Source organism: Sorex araneus, chromosome X (genome assembly GCF_027595985.1).
Source record: "Sorex araneus isolate mSorAra2 chromosome X, mSorAra2.pri, whole genome shotgun sequence".
NCBI classification, from domain to species: domain Eukaryota; kingdom Metazoa; phylum Chordata; class Mammalia; order Eulipotyphla; family Soricidae; genus Sorex; species Sorex araneus.
Genome location: NC_073313.1, coordinates 299,141,460 through 299,159,808, shown reverse-complemented (window position 1 = coordinate 299,159,808; position 18,349 = coordinate 299,141,460). Strand labels below are relative to the sequence as shown.

The window sequence follows — 18,349 nt, the reverse complement described above, 5'->3', positions numbered from 1 at the left end:
ATTCCTGCGAGATCTCGAGATTCAGTTGCAAGACCACAAAACCAAAGTCCACATTTCTTCCAATATGTGCAGTGCATGTAGTGATTGCTTATCTTCATTTGATTCAATGTTAAAATCATTCCCTCTCACACAAATACACTTGTACAGCGGATGAGTGAAACTTCAATGAAGTTGATCAGAGTTGAAGGTCATTTTACAATAATATTTCATTGCACTCTAGGCACTGCTGTCCCTAAAAAGTCTTTTTTTGTCTATTTTGATTGTGGATGAGCAGTGTGCAAGGGATACTCCTGGCTCTGTGCTCAGGGATCACTCTTGGCGGTGCTTGGAGAACCAATGTGGTGATGGGGATTGAACCCAAATCAGTTGCATGCAGGGCAAGTGCCTTATCTCCTGCACTACCTCTCCAGGCATGTCCTGGAAACCGTTTTATCCACTCCCAACCCACCAAAAAAGTCTACTATGTATGTTTCTCTCTTTCTTGGCCATTTATCCTTCCTGTTCCCAAAGATTCCTCCTTTTCTTGCTCTTCTTACCCTCATTCTCTTTCAGCCTGGCCCATAGTAACTCATTAATCACATATATTATGTGGTTGGAGTTGGAAGTGTTAGGGCTACTTCTACTTCCACTGTGCCTAAGAATTTCTAGACAAATTCTAAACATACTAGACAATGTCTACAAGAGCTGTGACATCACAGCAAGTTCTTGTCACTTGCTATGTCTCCACAGATCCAAGAACCCCTACATGTTACTCCGGGATCTGAGCTCACCACACTCCCTCCTTTGAGATCAAGTGGACAATCACTTCTACCACTCCTGCTACCAAACTTCCCATCTATTATCAAGTCGTATGTATAAGGCTGAACAGCAACTTAGAAAAGAATCAATCCTCCGCTCTCTCCTACCCCTCCCATTCCCCTTGCTAAGTGCAAGCCAGAACCCAGCTCAGATTTATTGAATGTAAGGACCTGTAATGACTTATCTGGGTGAGAGAAGTCTATTACCCTCCAACCATCCATCAAGAGGTTTTCATGCCAGGTCTCTGCTCCATGTCAGGGCACTCATGATATGAGCAGAGCGGTAAATTCTCTGCAGGGTTAATAAAACTTTGGAGTGGGCAACAATGACAGACAAGGTCTTGATTGCAACATGTAAGATGGCAATTTGTGAAAGGTAAGCAAATCTATATTTCAAAGGAAAACTTAAGCGAGCCTTTCAGAGGAAGGCTTTTGATGAAATGGGATTCTGGAAGGGACCGCGCTGAATGGGAGGCAATATATTTGGGCAGGACTTTATTAGCCATCTCCTCCTCCCTCCTTGCTACAATTCTCCCACCTAATGTGTTTTGTCCTAGAGTTTTTCAAAGAAAATGGGGGCCATTTCTTTTTTCTGTGCTACACTAACAACTGAAGTATACCTTCCCAAAGAAAATGGAAAAGGGGTACAGAGAAAGAGTGGAAACTAAGTGGCAGATTGTCTCTTGTAGTAGGCTGAATAATCACCCCAAAGTTATCTGACCCTAGCCCCGACTAGCAGCCTATGTTCTCTTAGTTGAGAAATGAATCTTTGCAGAAAGGGTCTTGTCATCCATGGCTTGTTCTGGATGAACTGATGTAGGCCTAAAAGCAAACTGCCACCTTAAAAGAGAAAATGCAAGGGCCAGGAGACTAGAGAGCCAGAGATTAGATTGAGATGGTCCAGTAATGCTAACAGCAGCCCAGGCTGGGGAAAGCGAGGAACAGATTTTCCTTTGAGGCACTCAGAGAGAGTATGTGTTTACTGACACTGAAGTCTGGACTCTACAATGGTATGAAAGAATCCATTTCTGTTGCTTGACTCAGCTTTGCTGTGATTGTTACAAAAGCAAAGGAAACTAATATACTTCTCTCTGGCCATCCCCTTACACAGGACAGAGAATATCTGGGCCTCACCCCCATGGATGTGAACTTGCATGCAAGATTACTTTGTTAGGGAGATCAAAGCACCTATCTCAGAATAATTCTTCTCCACCACTCCAAAGAGTTACATACGCCTGTGTCTAAACCATCAAACTTACTTGAAGGCACACAAGGCAGAGATTTTCATCTGTAAGTAGAGATTCATTCTACCCATGTGACTCAGATTATAGGGGACTGAGTGCCATGGATGGACATACAAAATATTCATGGTAGTTCTCTGACAATTGTCAGAGTCCAAGAAAGGGGGTTTCCCTGGCCTTTCACTGTTCCCTTCATTTTCATTTTCCCCCGTTTGCATCCCCCAATTCCAAACTTTGAGAAAAAAAAAGTGATTAAAATGATTAGTCAAAAACACACTGCAGTTTGGCAACAGCTTCCAATCACTTATGGGGGGGCTCTCAGCATCAAAGAGGACCCGGGCTATTTTAACAACAGTGAGATGAAAAGCGGTGAGCCAACAAAGCGTGACAGGATTTTTTTTTTAAATCATAGCAATGTGCAAGGAGTTGTAATTATATTTCTAGTTAAAAGAGAGATGGAGGAAGTTCAACTCCATTTTCAGCAATTTGCATGTTTCCCACAAGGAGCTTTGCTCTAGTTAATGGCCAAGATGATAAAGAGGAAAAGCAGGACCCCCCACCCCCATACCTAGTGCGGGGCCCTGCAGGCTCTCTAGGCACTTCAAAGCATTTGGCACAACTCTGCTGCTGCCTCTCCAGAAAAGGGCCCCCAGGACTGTGCCCACCGGTAATACTGTGAGGTGACTCTGATAATCCTCATCCATCCTCAGACCCTTCTGGGTCTTTCTCCTGTCACTCTTTCCATCAGCAAGTGGCACCCTGGCTCTCTCTCCCTCCCCCTATCAAAGCAGCCTTTCCTTATCTATTGGTGCATAACAAATCACTCTAACTTAAGAGACTGGAAGCCGTGACAAATTTATATTCTCTTTCTCTCTCATTCTTGCAATTTGTGCAGATCTGAAATTAGGAAGCCGCCTGGTTCACTGGCTGTGATTCCGGATGCCTCCCTCCGAGGGTGGCAGAGTTATGGTGTCAGTTGAGTTTGCCATCCTGCTGGGAGCTGGGACATCAATTTCCACATTGGCTCTCTCTACTGGTTGGGCAGATTGAGGCCTGGGGTTCATGAACCTGGATCCTGGCTACTGCCTAGGTTAGTCTGAAGAGCCTTGTTCAGTTCAAGATGTCCAAAGTCACAAATTGATTATTTGGATTTAAAAAATATCAGTGAGTGAATGATAGCTAAATCTCCCTTTCTCCCCAAGCGTAAATACGTGAATATTCTCTGACCTTCCTCCTCTCTGTTCTGCCCCAAATTGTAATAACTAAATCTCTCTTAAAGGTAGCCTCCTTACAGAGAGAGAAAGAGACAGAGAGAGGGGGGAAGGGGACGCAGGGCGGGAAGGGAGGGAGGGAGGGGGGAGGGAGGGAGAGAGAGAAGAGAGAGAGAGAGAGAGAGAGAGAGAGAGAGAGAGAGAGAGAGAGAGAGAGAGAGAGAGAGAGAGAGAGAGAGACTTGTACTGTCAGAGCCAGGGATAGAAACAAGCAAACAAGCTCTGCTCAGCTCACTAAATTAGCTGTCCAAACCCAAACATTTGAGAATGTCTCTGCCCTGTCTGTTCTTCACAGATCTAGTGCTTTGTTGAAAAACTAAATAAACTGGCACCTTTGGTCATTCACTAGGCAGCATATCTTATGAACCAGAAGTGTGCATGTGAAAGTAAATATCCTTTTCCTTGTCAAGCTCCAAAAGAAAAAGAAAAAGAAAACCCAAAGGAGGTAAGGGGACCATCCATAAAATTTCACTACAAGCCTTATGATATGGCAATAGGCTGTCCCCAGAGCACATAATCTGAGAGAATAGGTGGAAGTTGTCATCACATTTTGACCTGGTATCAGAAGTCACACTTCATTTCTGTAATATCCTGTTGGTCACACTGCTCAATTTAACACAATGTATTTTACACAAGAGTGTGGCTAACATTGACAAGGCTTACAGGTGTCTCTCCTGAAAACAGGATATCACAGAATCACTTTCTTTAAAGTGTAACGGGAGCACTAATCCTTGAGAGAAAGCAGACACATGTTTGGCATCACTATCCTCTCCTTTCCTCATGAAATAAAAGGTTTAAGCCAATCCATAAGTGGTCTGGAGGACGTAGGAAAGGCCAGGAGTCATTTATATGTAACATGATAGTCAATTTTCTGTTCTTTGGATGGTTAAAGAGTAATATAATGTGTAAACACTTCCTCCCCTGAAATTATAATAATGAAGGTTATGATGATGACAGCTAATGCTTTGTGACTTCTTATGGCAACATAGCATGGCAAAATTTATAGTAATTCGATGAGGTCTGAAAAGGTGAATTTATTTGTTTAAGCAAAGTAAACAATCCAAGATTGGAAGAGTCATGATGAGACCCTTTAAAAGCAGACACTAAGATCTTTACTGCTATTGATTCTCCAAAGAATTTGAGTAAAACAAAGAATATCATCTACTGCCCTTTCTTTTTTTTAAATTTAATTTTTTTTATTAATGAGTCACTGTGAGGGTACAGTTACAGAGTTTCATGCCTGTGTTACAGTTATACAATACTCAATACCCATCGCTTCACCAGTGCCCATTCTCCTCCACTGATGGCCTCAGTGTCCTTCCCCACCCCGTGCTGTCCCCCCCCGCCCCCATGACAGGTGGCTATTATGTTCAGGCTATAGTCTACTTTCAACCCGCCTCTCCCATCCCGAGTGGATCCTCCACTACACTTTAGTTGATGTTACCTTCTCTATCTGAGCTGCCCTCTTCCTCAGCATGTGAGGGCAGCTTACAAGCCATGGAGCAGGCCTCCTGGTACTTACTGCTACTATTCTTGGGTGTTAGTCTCCCATTCTGTTGTTTTATATTCTGCAGATGAGCGCAATCTTTCTGTGTCTGTCTCTTTCTTTTTGACTCATTTCACTTAGCATTATACTTTCCATGTTGATCCACTTATATGGAAAGTTCATGACTTCATCCTTTCTGACAGCTGCATAGTATTCCACTGTGTAGGTATACCAAAATTTCTTTAACCAGTCATCTGTTCTCGGGCATTCGTTTTTTTTTCCAAATTCTGGCTATTGTAAAAAAGTGCTGCGATGGACATACAGGTGCAGATGTCATTTCAACTATATTGTTTTGCCTCTCCAGGATATATTCCCAGAAGTGGTATGCTGGGTCAAATGGGAGCTCAATTTCTAATTTTTTGAGAAGTGACCATATTGTTTTCCAAAAGGACTGAACCAGTCGGCATTCCCACCAGCAGTGTAGGAGGGTTCCTTTCAAAAATATGGAACGCTTCATGAATTTGCGTGTCATCCTTGTGCAGGGGCCATGCTAATCTTCTCTGTATTGTTCCAATTTTAATATATGTGCTGCCGAAGTGAGCACAGCCCCCGCCCTTTCTTAATTTGCAAGGGATATCTAGGGTTACAATTTTCTGCCACCATGTCCCTCATGAAAGATGATTTTAACAAAGACTACAGATTTCCATGAAACTAAGATTATGATCATACTCATCATACTAGCCCACCAATATTTCACTAAGAAAAAATCTGGGGATAGACTCAAGTCAACAGGAGGCTTTTACTCACAGGATAAACTTTCATTGTGCACAGTTAAAAAATGTGGATCTCTCATAAGCTTTGCTTCTTAAGCCACTGCTTGACACACTTCTTTACTGAGATAATGAATGTCTCAGATCGTTGGCCTAGATGGTCTGGAAATTCTTCCCAGCTCTTGCAGTGTGATTTTGTCAAGCTTCGCACAAAAAAAGGTAGAGCGTATTTTTCTCCCTTCCAACTTAGAGGTGACCATATGACTTTTGTATGTGGACCAATAAAAGATTAGAAAATAAGAAGAAGCTTGAAAAATACTGCCTATGTGGGACTTGTTCTCTCTTGCTGCTGGGAATCTTTTTTTTTTTGGGGGGGGGGCATCACACCCGGCGATGCACAGCGGTTACTCCTGGCTCATGCACTCAGGAATCACTCCTGGCGGTGCTCGGGGAACCATATGGGATGCTGAATTAAACCCGGGTCAGCCGCGTGCAAGGCAAACTGTGCACTACCGGCTGTACTATTGCTCCAGCCCCAGCTGTTGGGAATCTTATGAAGAAGCTCATGAGATCATTTGTGAGAATGCCCAATCTGGTCTACTACGCAGACTCAATTTATGAGGAAGGAGAGGGAGAGGGAGAGAGAGAGGAGAGGGAGAGATAGAGGAAGAGAGACAGGGAGAGGGAGAGGGAGAGAAGAATGAAATGACTTGATGCTGTACAAATGTGGTGCCTGTGACAGATTGTCTGCCATGTATGCAGAAATGTATATGAACCAGCATGTACATAGATGTGGCATATCCAGTTCCACTGAGTTCACCAGCTGACTAAAGTTTTATGAATGACAACATCAGTCAAGGAATCATCCATCAAACACAAAGTCGTAAACCCACAGTAAAATCTGTGTGATACTTGACCAATGCTTCAGGATGCTAATGAGTGCATTAGGCAAAGATATGGCTCTGTGATGTTTCTCAAATCGTGTTGCACTGTTGGACTACCTCTGACAGAATCATTGGGTTATGAAAAAAGACAAATCTTTCACATACACTCCAGAGAAATTATAGCAGAAATTGAGATGCCGACCTCATAATTCATCATTTTATTGTATTTTTCTACCTCACAACTGAAAGTATTATACCCTTAACAAACTTTTTATGCTTCTTTTCCTACACAAGCCTGTAAATTCCAACTACCATTCTGCTCTCCATTTCTATGGATTTCACAATTTGGTTGGGGTTGGATTCCACTTACAAGTTTCTGCACTATTTATCTTCTGATGTTTGGCCTACCTCATTTAATTAATGCTCTTCAGAGTTATCCATTTTGTGGCAAATGTCAAGATTTTCTTTATTAAGGTATTTTTTCTTTATGTTACTTAATTACATATTACATGTCTCTATATAGTATGCATAATATACATATATTCATACATGGATATATCTATACTTTTTCATTGTACACAATATTGTAATTCCCTGGCAGTACAGATTTGTCTCTTTGAGATAAGGAATCTGACATTTGAAATGAATCCTCAGAAGAATGTTATGCACATTCATGTTTCATAACTCAGTCCTCATATTGTTCTAGAATGTTCAGTGAAAGCATATCAATTTGTATGTGAAGGCTAAGAATGAAAGAAAGCATTCTTGTGAGAAAGCATCCAAAGTTCTCTCCTTCTTCTACCTCTGGATCACCCTTTGCCCCCACAAATATTATTGTTGTTTTTTGTTTCCAATAGTTCAAATATCTCTCACTCTTTAGTTTAGTTTATGTTGTTGTGTTCACAGTCCTAATACATAGCCTCAAGCATGATCCCTGGAGAACACTAGTAGGTATCATTACCAAATAGCTAGAGGTGGGTAGCGTGTTGAAATCCTACACTTTTGAAATGATACAATGCTAAGTAGTTTATTATCCTGGGATAGGAAGAGATGATGTTACATATATAAATTCAGTGTTGAAGCTCAATGGAAACAAGTCATAATCAGGCTGATTTGCATATTTGGGGTTTCAATATTGGAAGAAACATATAGTTGTGATATTTACGCATAAAATTAATAGTTTGTGTTTTTCTCAAAGAATTTCAGAAAATGTTCAGAGGTGTAAGCATCCTGGCTTCCTACTGTACCGATGCCACCAAGACAAATACTGCTCATCAGATATAATCCTAATGGTGGGTGTCCCTGTTAAGATTACCCAAAGGAACACTGCTCCCAAAGAGTTCTCTTTTATCTTCTCTCAGGGCTTCTGAAATATTGTAAGATTCTTCTCTCTTTTGCATTCAATAACTGCTTTTGAGCATCTACTACCTTTCAAGATCACTGAAGAGTGCAGATATATAAACAGTCCCTATGCTCAAAGTGTTTACAATTTTATTAGGAAGTAACGTGGCAATAAGAGTTAAAAATCCTATATGCAAAAATGTTGAAGTCAGAGGCATGTGCTTCTGAGTAGAGAAGAGAGAGGGAGGAGGAGAGGGAAAGGGAGGAGTCAGCCACCGTGCCACACCCCCATGGTATGAAAAGAGAAATATTAACATTTGCTATTATACCACTTAGACTTCATCTCAAGGAAGTAGGTGTGTACCAAGAAAGGAAGACACACAAAAGATGAGAGATTCTTGGCAGGAGATAGTTCAGAGGGCAAGGCACTTGCCTTAGAGCAAGGCCTGCTAGTCAGGAGGCAGTCTCAGAATCTTATGTAAATCACTCAGAGTTCACCCACACCTTCTAGGTGACTGAGAGCCCTGGGAAAATAGATTTTCGTTGTTTTGTCATTGGGTTTTGCTGTTTGCTTTTATGGTCAGACCAAACAGGGCTCAGGAATGACCCCTGGTGGTGCTCAGGGACCATATGCAGCAGCAAGAATTTGAAGAGAGGTTGGCCTCATGCAAGGGGTGAGTCTTATCCCCTGTACTATCTCTCAGGCCTTGCTAGGATGATTGCTTTCAGGGAGGTATGTGCACCCTTGTTTAAATGCAAATATGTTGTCCAAGTGCTTATTTCTGTGTCAACTTTTGTTTTCATGTTTTTTTTTTTTGCTCAGAGAGGTTTGTTTAGAAATAGTCCCCATTTTATCATTACACAGTTTGATTCTACTTTCAATGATCATTGGCTCTTATTAGAATGCTTCAAATTGGAAACAAAACCAAAATTCCATCAATGGACACTATTATAGAATCAATCCCTCTTGAAAAGATGTATGTTTCCAGTTTCATTCTTCTTGGCTCTCCTTCATTTAGGGGTTTAGTGAATGCAGGGTGTTGCCTCTTTACTTCATTAACCTAAGTTTATGCCATGAAATATTTTTTAATACACATTTTTAAGTCAAAATATCACACATTATTTTACCCGAGGTTTTCTACAGCCTGGGGTAACCTAAGAAACGCAGTGAGAGAGAGGTTTACCTACTGCAATTTCGCTTGGGGAGGATTCTCAGGTTGCCTATAAGACAGGAAGCCACAGGATGGGCAGAAGGAGAGTTTGCTGCAGCTGCAACAGAGGCTTCGGCCACTGGAGGATTCCCAGCTAGGATGGTCCTTTGGAGCAGTCAGACACAGGCCTCTGTTCTTTTTCATGAAATCAACACAGGACATGGGCTGTTGGATCTTGGCCAAGGAATTGTCCCTCAACCCATGGCTACTGTCACAGTGGAAGTCAGCAGAATAGGTCAATAGCCAACAGCTGGAGGAGACATGTGAGTCTTGCTGATGAGACAGGTAGTCAGGTAGGGGCCTTCTTAGAAGTAAATATCAGGGAGTCATAAAGCCAATACATGTTTGAAGAGACAAGACAATCTGAAAGGGCACCATTCCACCTGCAGAGACTCAGGACATAGACTTGACCCATCCAGGGATCATTAACAGGAGGAATAACGTTCTTATGACAGAGAAAATGAAGAGACCACCAAAGTTCAAAGTTCTTTTCCTTGACAACTTCGTAGCCATCAAGGACTCATCAGTACTGATGAGTACTATAGATCCAGCCCTAGGAGCTCATTTTCTAAGAGCTGAGCAGAGGCAGCTCAAAACTCAATATACCTACTACCCACCTAGCCAAAGCAAACTCAGGGCTCCATCCTGGAAATACCGGCACCATTTGGGGGAGGGGTGCTGCGTACTATCTTTCTTGGGTGTGTACCAAACCTCTCATTTGCTTTACTCTTATTCCTCCTTTTCCCCCAGGAAATACCCACATCCTTGAATGGGTATTATTTTGAATGCTTTTGTTTGCCTTCTCATTAAATTATATTTTATGAATGACAGGGACGTAGGCCCCGAGTGTTGGCTGGATCTGACTTCTCCTTTTCTTGCAAAGAGCATTACCTCACCTCAGCCTGAAAATCAGTTCCTCCAAAACCTAGGTGGCAGGGATCAAACCACAGGCAGTGTAGAACAACCAGGTATTGGTGCTTACATTGAGGCTGTACAGTGGCCTTGCCACACGAAGCTCATGGAGATTTTACTATTCCCAACCTGTTACTCTGAGCGGAGAATGACGGCATACCTCTGGATCACTGCATAATATAAGGGATATATGCACTGTTTTTGTTGGGCACAAGGGCATTTTGAAGAATAGGAAGTCAAGATGAGAGAGTATTTTTAAGTCCAAGAGAAAGTGAGGAAAGAAGTTGTGAATGCACGCATGCATACACACACACACACATACACACAAAGAAAATTAAGGAAACACCATGCACCTCCTTTTGTAGAGACTGAGGATTATAAGCAATCAGTGGTGAGACAAGTGGGAGAGGCTGGCATCGGGTGTGGGTGGGGAAGAACATGAAGCTTGGAGCTCATTTTCTTTCTCTTTTCGCTTTTTTGGGTCACACCCAGCAATGCACAGGGATTATTCCTGGCTCTGCACTCAGGAATTATTTCTGGTGGTGCTCGGGGGACCATATGGGATGCTGGGAATCAAACCCGGGTTGGAAGCGTGCAAGGCAAATGCCCTACCCACTGTGCTATAGATCCAGCCCTAGGAGCTCATTTTCTAAGAAATGGAAGATACTGGATGGTTTGCCCTGGTTGTTCCCAAAGGTTAAGAAAGACATGCCCTAAACAGCTGCTTCTGTTTAGGGCATGTCTTTCTCTCCAGGCTGGGCTGGAAGACCAGGAGATATCTCGGCTCTAGATTATCTGATGCACCTGTTATAAACTGGAAGCGTGTCTCCAGGTAGGTCTGCTTTTATCTAACTCTGATGAGAGCCCAGCTGAGTATAAGGTGCCCGCAAGCCTTGTACCCATCTCTTCCTAGTGCCCCACCAAGTAGTTGTGTTCACTGCACCTAAGAAGGGTGGGGCTGTTCAGCAGGGGACAGTGCAGTGGAGGCCCAATCAGCACCCAGCCAGAAGCAAATACTCAATGTGCTACAGACAAGGTAAGTGGCAGAGAGCTTGCCACCTCAGCATGCACTTTCTCATCCCCCTCCTCTAAGCGTGGCTTGCCCAACACGGTCATAAACTAATCTAGATAGCCAAAATTGTATATTCTTAGTTCTCACTCAAGTAGCTTAACTTTTTTTTTTTTTGTGGGGAGGAGGTGGACAGAATTGGGGGAGCACACCCAGCTGTGCTCAGGGCTCTGTGCCTATTCCTGGCTGTTAGGAGAACTATAGTGCTGGAAACTGAACGGAGGTCAGCTGCATACCAGGCAAGTCCCTTACCCTTGTACGATCTCTCTGGTGTGGAATAGCTTCATTTCTTTCCCCAGTTGATCCTATTGAGTGATTGATTTTTGAAAAGGGAAGAGCAGAATTGAAAATAGGTAGCAGAACATAATCGGGGCAGTAATTATTTTCCTGAATGTCAAGCAGGGTCAGTAAGACAGTAAAAGGCAGCTGTGTCTGCTATTAATTAATAAAGACCTCAGCATTAAGGTTTGAAATCCCCATTGTTTAAGTTTGTCAGGCTTTATTAAATCAGAGGCTCTGGGCTGATCTGAGAACAGGGTGGGGCTGAAAGAGAGCAAGTGTGTTACCATAGTAACAGAAGGAGAAGTAATTTGCATGACTGCAGAGACTGTCTTGATTTTTCGGAAGTTTATTTAGAGATAAGCTTACATGCTGATGGGCAGAAATGGCTCTACATCTTGGGAATCTTTATGAAGTCAAGGATAGAGATCCACTATCCTACTTGTGTACATATCCAAAGGACTAACATAATTCTTGACCTGCTGAAAGAATCCAAAATCCTCCTGTGAACCCAGCATTTGTAATGGATGCAAGGTACTGAGTGCTTGGTCTGAGGGCTTAGATGTGACTGAGGCAATCAAGGAGATTCAAAATCTTGTAAAAGAATTTAGTGGGAGACAAGTGCCAGGCAGTGTTCTAGTCGTAAAACGTTGTGAGCACCTCTTTCCAGTCACCACGCAGGGGATAGCAGGTTTCTCTGGGTGACACACTTTCTGAAATGTGAGATGGGACCCAGGGCAACTGCATTTTATGCACAAAATATGCCATGCGGCCAAAAACTAGCTAAGCCCTGGTTGTGTGGCTCTGCATGTAAAGGCAGGAGTCTGAAAGACAGCGTTGCACAAATGCAGAACCAAGAGGCATCACCAAAGATACTTAAAAAATAAATACCATTGCACTACTTTAAGAGGACTTCAGAGGAAGATGAGCACAATACTAAAGAAGAAAGATTTCCACAGGCATTAGTCTGATCAGAGACCTCTATTCGAATGTTATTTAAAAATCCTCTCTAGGTATAACAAAGTCAGTAGATTCCAAAATATGCCTAAACCACATTTCCATGTTGACATATTTGTCAATGCTCCCTAACATAGGGGAAAGAGCGGGATGGGTCTTAAAGGGGAACCCCCAACCAGGTGCACTGTAATCTTTGGCAAAGGGAACTGCACGGGTCACTATGTGTCTGTGTATTTCAGAAAGGAAATGTCTTTCTGAAATGAGAAGGTTGGGTTGAAGCTTTCCATTTCTAGTGGCAATCATCTAAAGTTTTGCTGGCACTTAAAATAGCATCTTCCTGAAGAGCTTTTATCCCCTCCAAAACAGCTGGATGGTCATTAGTGTGTAGTTAACAGGTAAGATTGCTTCTAGGCAATGTGTCTTGGTGAGTTGATAGTCAAATGAACTCCTGAATAAAATGTTGCATGCTTCTCTTTCCCACCTCACTGAAAAGAAGAGACGCAAGAGAACAACCAAAAAATATCCAAGTAATCAAACAGAATAATTGCCCTAGGGTGATAAAAAAGATGGAATCAGAAATGAGGACCCCTGTCTGTCGTATCACCCTAGGACCTGAATGGATGACCCAATTCCTCCAGCACTCCATCATTCCCTTCTAGAACATGGAAGTAACAAACAAGGTCCAAGATGGACGTACTATAACAGTTTGAAATAGACAGTTTGAAAATGTATTTTGGCATTAGTTATTTTTATATGGAGTGCCCTCAGTTTTCCTTCAAGATAATTTGTGTTATTAGAATGACAAGGAGTCCTGCAGCATTGTAGCACTGTCATAGCACTGTCGTCCCGTCGTTCATCTATTTGCTTGAGCAGGCACCAGTAACATCTCCATTGTGAGACTTGTTACTGTTTTTGGCACATTGAATATGCCATATTGATGCCTTGCCAGGCTCTGCTGTGCGGGCGGGACACTCAGTAGCTTGCCGGGGTCTCCGAGAGAAATGGCGGAATCAAAACAGGGTGGCCGAGTGCAAGGCAAACGCCCTACCTGCTGTACTATCGCTCCAGTCGGTGACAAGACAAGGCGTCCAAATACTCTGTAGAGAATCCGAAGATCAGATGTTGAAAACAGCAGGGTTATCCACCCTTGGAGATGCTGAGAAGCAGGAGAGAAATTAAGCCACTGCCCTCGAGTCCACTCAACTCCACACACTGGAGTATTTTTTATCTTTTCATAAATAGATGAATAAATGCCTCTCTAGGAATTCACTGTTCTTGTTTTTATTAGTCTTCCCCCTCCTTTTTTTGGCATGAAAAAATGTTGTTGCTTGGTTTCTTTAAAATAATTAAAAGTTTTTCCTTAATATCACTATTGATTTTCACATGCTGTTGCTTGTTCGGGAGTCACGTCTGGTGATGCTCAGTGCTCACTCCTTACTCTATGTTCCGGGCTATCACTTTTGGTGCACTCAAGGGAGCATACATGGTGTCAGCGATCAAACTCAGGTCTGACGCGTGCACAAGCACCTCATCTGATGTACCATCTCTCTGCACCCAATTTTAATGCTTTATGAGATCATCTCTTGTACTACCCCTCCCCCCGCCACCAGCAGTAGCCAGGCTGACTCTTGAATCTGTGCTCAGGGATCACTCCTGGTGATGCTCATGGGACCATATGTATTATGGAGATTAAATTTGGGTTGACTGCCTGCAAGGCCTTATCCACAATACTCTCTGGCCCTGACAGCTTCACTTACTTTTTTCTTTGAAGGGGGTAAGGTGGGTGCTCAGGTGTGCTCAGGGCTTACACCTGCTTCTACAATTAAGGATCACTGCAGTTAGGGCTCAGGGGACAGTATGTGGTGTCAGAGATTACACCGAGGTCAGCTGCATGCAAGACAAGTGCCCTACCCATTGCATTATCTCTCTGAGCTTCATGCTTTTTGACCTTTCTTTGGAATGGGGATATGATTCAGTGGCACAACATTTGCTTTGCAAGGTTCTTGATTCAATTCTTGGTACCTCCTGGTCCTCTGAGCACTACTGTGAGTAACCCTTGATCACACAGCTGGAGAAGACCTTGAGGACTACTCACGGTGTCTCCAAAAAGAACATGAAGCATTTGATTCTCTCCAATATACACATAAAACACCTCTCCTATCTCTGTCACTCTTTCTTTCTTGCTTTTTTTTCCCCAAAATGTCATTTTCTTGCTAAGTCAAAGCTTAGCAGCAGCATCTTTGTCTCTTTATGGGGAGATGACAATAAACAATGAAATGGTGAAAAGACCATTTTCACCACTTGGTGAACCACCACACAGACTGCATCATCGCTGCTATGTTCCTTTAGTCAGATTTCAGGACAGTCTCCGAATAAAGATGACCACAGAGGTGGCCCAGACCACAATGCCAGTGGGAGGATTGTTAGCAGCAGCATCAGAACCTGAATCTCCCTAGATCCAAGGCCACACCCTCAGGATTCTGCTCCCCAGTCTCGGAGAGACCTTTAATGGGCACTTAGGAGCTAGAGAGATAATGCAGGCAGTCAAATGCTTGCCTTGCTTGCAGCCAACTGAGTTTGATCCTGGAGCGATAGCACAGCAGGTAGGGCATTTGCCTTGCACATGGCCAACCCGGGTTTGATTCCTCTGTCCCTCTTGGAGAGCCCAGCAAGTGACCGAGAGTATCCTGCCTGTACAGCAGAGCCTGGCAAGCTACCCATGGCTTATTCGATATGCCAAAAACAGTAACAAGTCTCACAATAGAGACATTATTGGTGCCCACTCGAGCAAATCGATGAACAACGGGATGACAGTGACAGTGCTACCCGATATAGTTCCCCAGAGTTCCTCCAGCAGTAGGCTCTGAGCACCACCAGAGGCCCCCCTGCACCCCACCCCCACCCCCAAATAAGACTTAGGCCTTAAAACTGTGTTTCTTTTTATTATTATTCAAAGAACCCAAAACATCAGCATTAAATCTGACTGGCATGTTTCAAAAAGTTTTTCTAACATTTTCTCAATCACGAGGTGATGGCTGCATCCCCACACTCTGACTGGGACACGAGTATTTTCAATAGTTTGAATATAGGGGTTATGGGGCAAAAAACTTTAAATTCTTGAACAGAAACTGTCAGGAAGCTGGCTTTTCTTCCATTAACTAATTTTTAAGTGACTTTGTTAAAAAATGTCAAGTTTTAGATAAATTCAACTTTTGTAAACTGATTCACACAAGAACGAGAGCTTATTCTTCTGACGTTTTCTGATATTGACTGGGACTTATCAATTCCTAGAGGAAATAATTATAAATCCCCATTTTCATAGATCAAATAGCTATAGAGAAATTGCTCCTTCTCCCAGGAGGGAGGAGACCCTGTGACTAAAAAGCATTAGGTACTTTGATTTCCCCAACGCTGTCAAGTCTTGAGTTTACTACAAAGGTTAGCAGGGGTATTGTGAGAGGCAGAGAAATCTGAGCATGAGTCCTATTCATAAGTATGAGAAACTACACCTCGTGTGTGGGAAAGAGTTACGATGAGACATAAAAGGACACGAGAAAAGTTCTTTTCCCATAAGAAGAAGTCATACGGCCTCTGATTCTTCCACAGTAATTTCCATGAGATTTAAACTATTGATTTACCACGGAGTGGCAAAAGAAAATGCATAGGAATCAGGAAAAATAGAAGTATTTAAAGAAATGAGAGATGGAGAGACGTCCATTTAGTTCAGAACAATTTATCAGTGCATGGATCATCAGAAGAATAGCTGCTGAGGTATGAGTATTTTCTTTCCATTCCCTTAAGATGTTTGTCCAGGACCAGGCAGAGAGTGCAGAAGGTAAGGCACTTTTCTTGCATGTGGCCACAATGCCTGCAATCCTGATTTGAGTCTCTGGCACTGCCTCTGAAATCACTTCTGAGCACAGAATATCCCCTGAGCACTGCCAAGTGTGGTCCAAGCCTCCCTCCTCCTGCCCCCCATACATAAATGCTTATCTATCTAATATGTCCATTTTCTGAAATTCTCTGGAAAAGTATAAAACAATATAGACTCTGCAGAATCTGTCTGTATCATCTGAATATCCAATTGCTTCTTGCCAATCCTTTACTGGAAACAAGAGACCCAGACTATGTCGGCCTGAAGCTCCATCATGGCATTTAGTTCTGTCCAGTGAGACGGAGTCAGAAGTGAGTCACGGGCTGAAGAGACAGCAAAGTGGGTAAGGCCCAGATTTGATCCTTCGCACCTCACTGACGGAAGCCTGAGCACCTCTGAAGCACAGAGCTCAGAGTAATTCTGGAGTACCCTTAGGTGTGCCCTCAAACCAAACTCCAAGCAAACCAAAAAATAAAAATAACAACAACAAAATGGAATGAGGCATGCAACTCCTTTGAGCTCTCCTTTAAAGGTGAAGGCATGTCTTTCTCTTGCTATTGTGTTTGCTTGCTCTTTTCTTCATTTACTTTTTGTTTTCCTCTTCCCTCCCAGCTGGTGCACAAAGGCAGAGATGGAAAACATCTTTGTTTCTAAAGCAGATGCCTTATGCTGAGGACCCTAGGTCTCTGATAGCAAATGCATATCACCCATGTCAACTAGGACACTCAAGAACTACATTACTCCATGGTTTGACCTAGGATTCTTTTGGATTTTCTCTCCTTACCACTAAACATAATATGTCCTAATACTCCCTTCCAGACAACTTCAATTTACACCTGATCCTCAGTGGGTTAGATGACAGAAATCAAAACTCTCAGTGGGATTTGCATGTGCACTGTTTTGAACTGTTGGTGGTAACTTCAGCTTGACTGAGAGTCATCAGCAATGCTAGAATTCATTTGGGCTCGGGCTCACTGATTCACTGATGAGGACTCAAGCCTCTGCAAAAACCATTCTCTACCACGGTGGGGAGCTCAGAGGATGGTGGGTAGCAGGGTGCATTGGAGGGAGAGACATTGACAGCGCATTCCCAGCCTAAACCATGGCGCCTCCTCTGTCACTGGAGAGACACAGAGCAACTCAGACCCCATGATGCTCGTCTTCCAGTTACAAGAATCATGAGGATCTGGATTTTCAAGAAAAATCACTCAGTTTTTAAATTGAGCAACAGCAGTTGTGTGTTTATATGTGTGTTTGTGTGAGTGTGTGTGTCTATCTAACTATGGCTGCTTGGGCCAGCACTTCACAACAGAGCGTGGGTGGGGGAGGGGGTGACAGCTAGCTGAAAGCTTGGAAAGTATCTACATGATACAGCATATAAAAAAGGCATCATGGAGATATAGTACAATGGATCAAACGTTTGCCTAGCACGCAAACAGCGCTGGGCTTGAGCTGTGTCCTGTTGTCTTCAGTGCTCCACTGAGCACTGCCATGGATAATCCCTGAGCACAGAACTGGGAGTAAGTCCTGAGCACTGCTAGATGTACACGCCCCCCAACCAAAACACAAATGGCAGGGATTGGTAAGGAAAATCTAGTCAGTCAAAACTGTGACATGAAATTCAAGAACACAGAAAATCAGGTTGATCATTGGTGAAACATCAGAAAAGTTTTTATTTAACTCCAGTTTTATTCAAAGAAGCCTACGCAGTTCTCCTATTCCCCACGAAGATGGAAATTATGAATGATGAGGCTTTCTGAGCTATCCCCTGAAGGGCAGACTTAACCTTACCCGCCTCTGCCACTTGCTGTGCATCCGAAAACAGCCCCCACTGCCAGATGTGTAAGAGAGCCATCTCTCCTGTCACCAGCACTCGCAGCGTCCCTGGCAGCAGAGAACCTGGGATCAAGGCTCTCATTTTTGGACAGCCCCTTCCATCATTTCAGAGGGCAACGGGGTGCCTGGTTTTAACATCTCCTTGTGATGTTAATTACACACCTGCCCACAGGTTCTTCCTCTGAGGGGTGAAGACGTGACACCAATAGCTGCACAGTCCTGCCCTGGGCTGCTGGCCAGAAGCCACAGCCTCCATCTCACTCCTGCCCACACCTAACCGATCACTTCTGCAATTAACCTTCCCACCTCAGTTCCTCCTTGCCAAGAAATAATGCCAAAGGCATCAGGGCGCAGCAGGCAGAGCTTGGCATGGCTGCAGGGTTAAGGAGTAGTGGCATCCCTGGAATTTTTATTCGAAGCA

The 18,349-nt window shown here is 43.3% G+C and overlaps 1 protein-coding gene and 1 non-coding gene across 5 annotated transcripts in view; both read right to left on the bottom strand.

Moving 5' to 3' along the window:
* Positions 1-18,349, bottom strand: part of CTNNA2 (catenin alpha 2) — a 1,292,108-nt gene that overhangs the window by 647,692 nt on the left and 626,067 nt on the right. The gene's annotated exons all lie outside the window — the stretch shown is intronic.
* On the bottom strand, positions 5,293-5,399 carry LOC129400381 (U6 spliceosomal RNA). Its single transcript, XR_008627624.1, has one exon. It is a non-coding gene; the product is annotated as a U6 spliceosomal RNA (small nuclear RNA).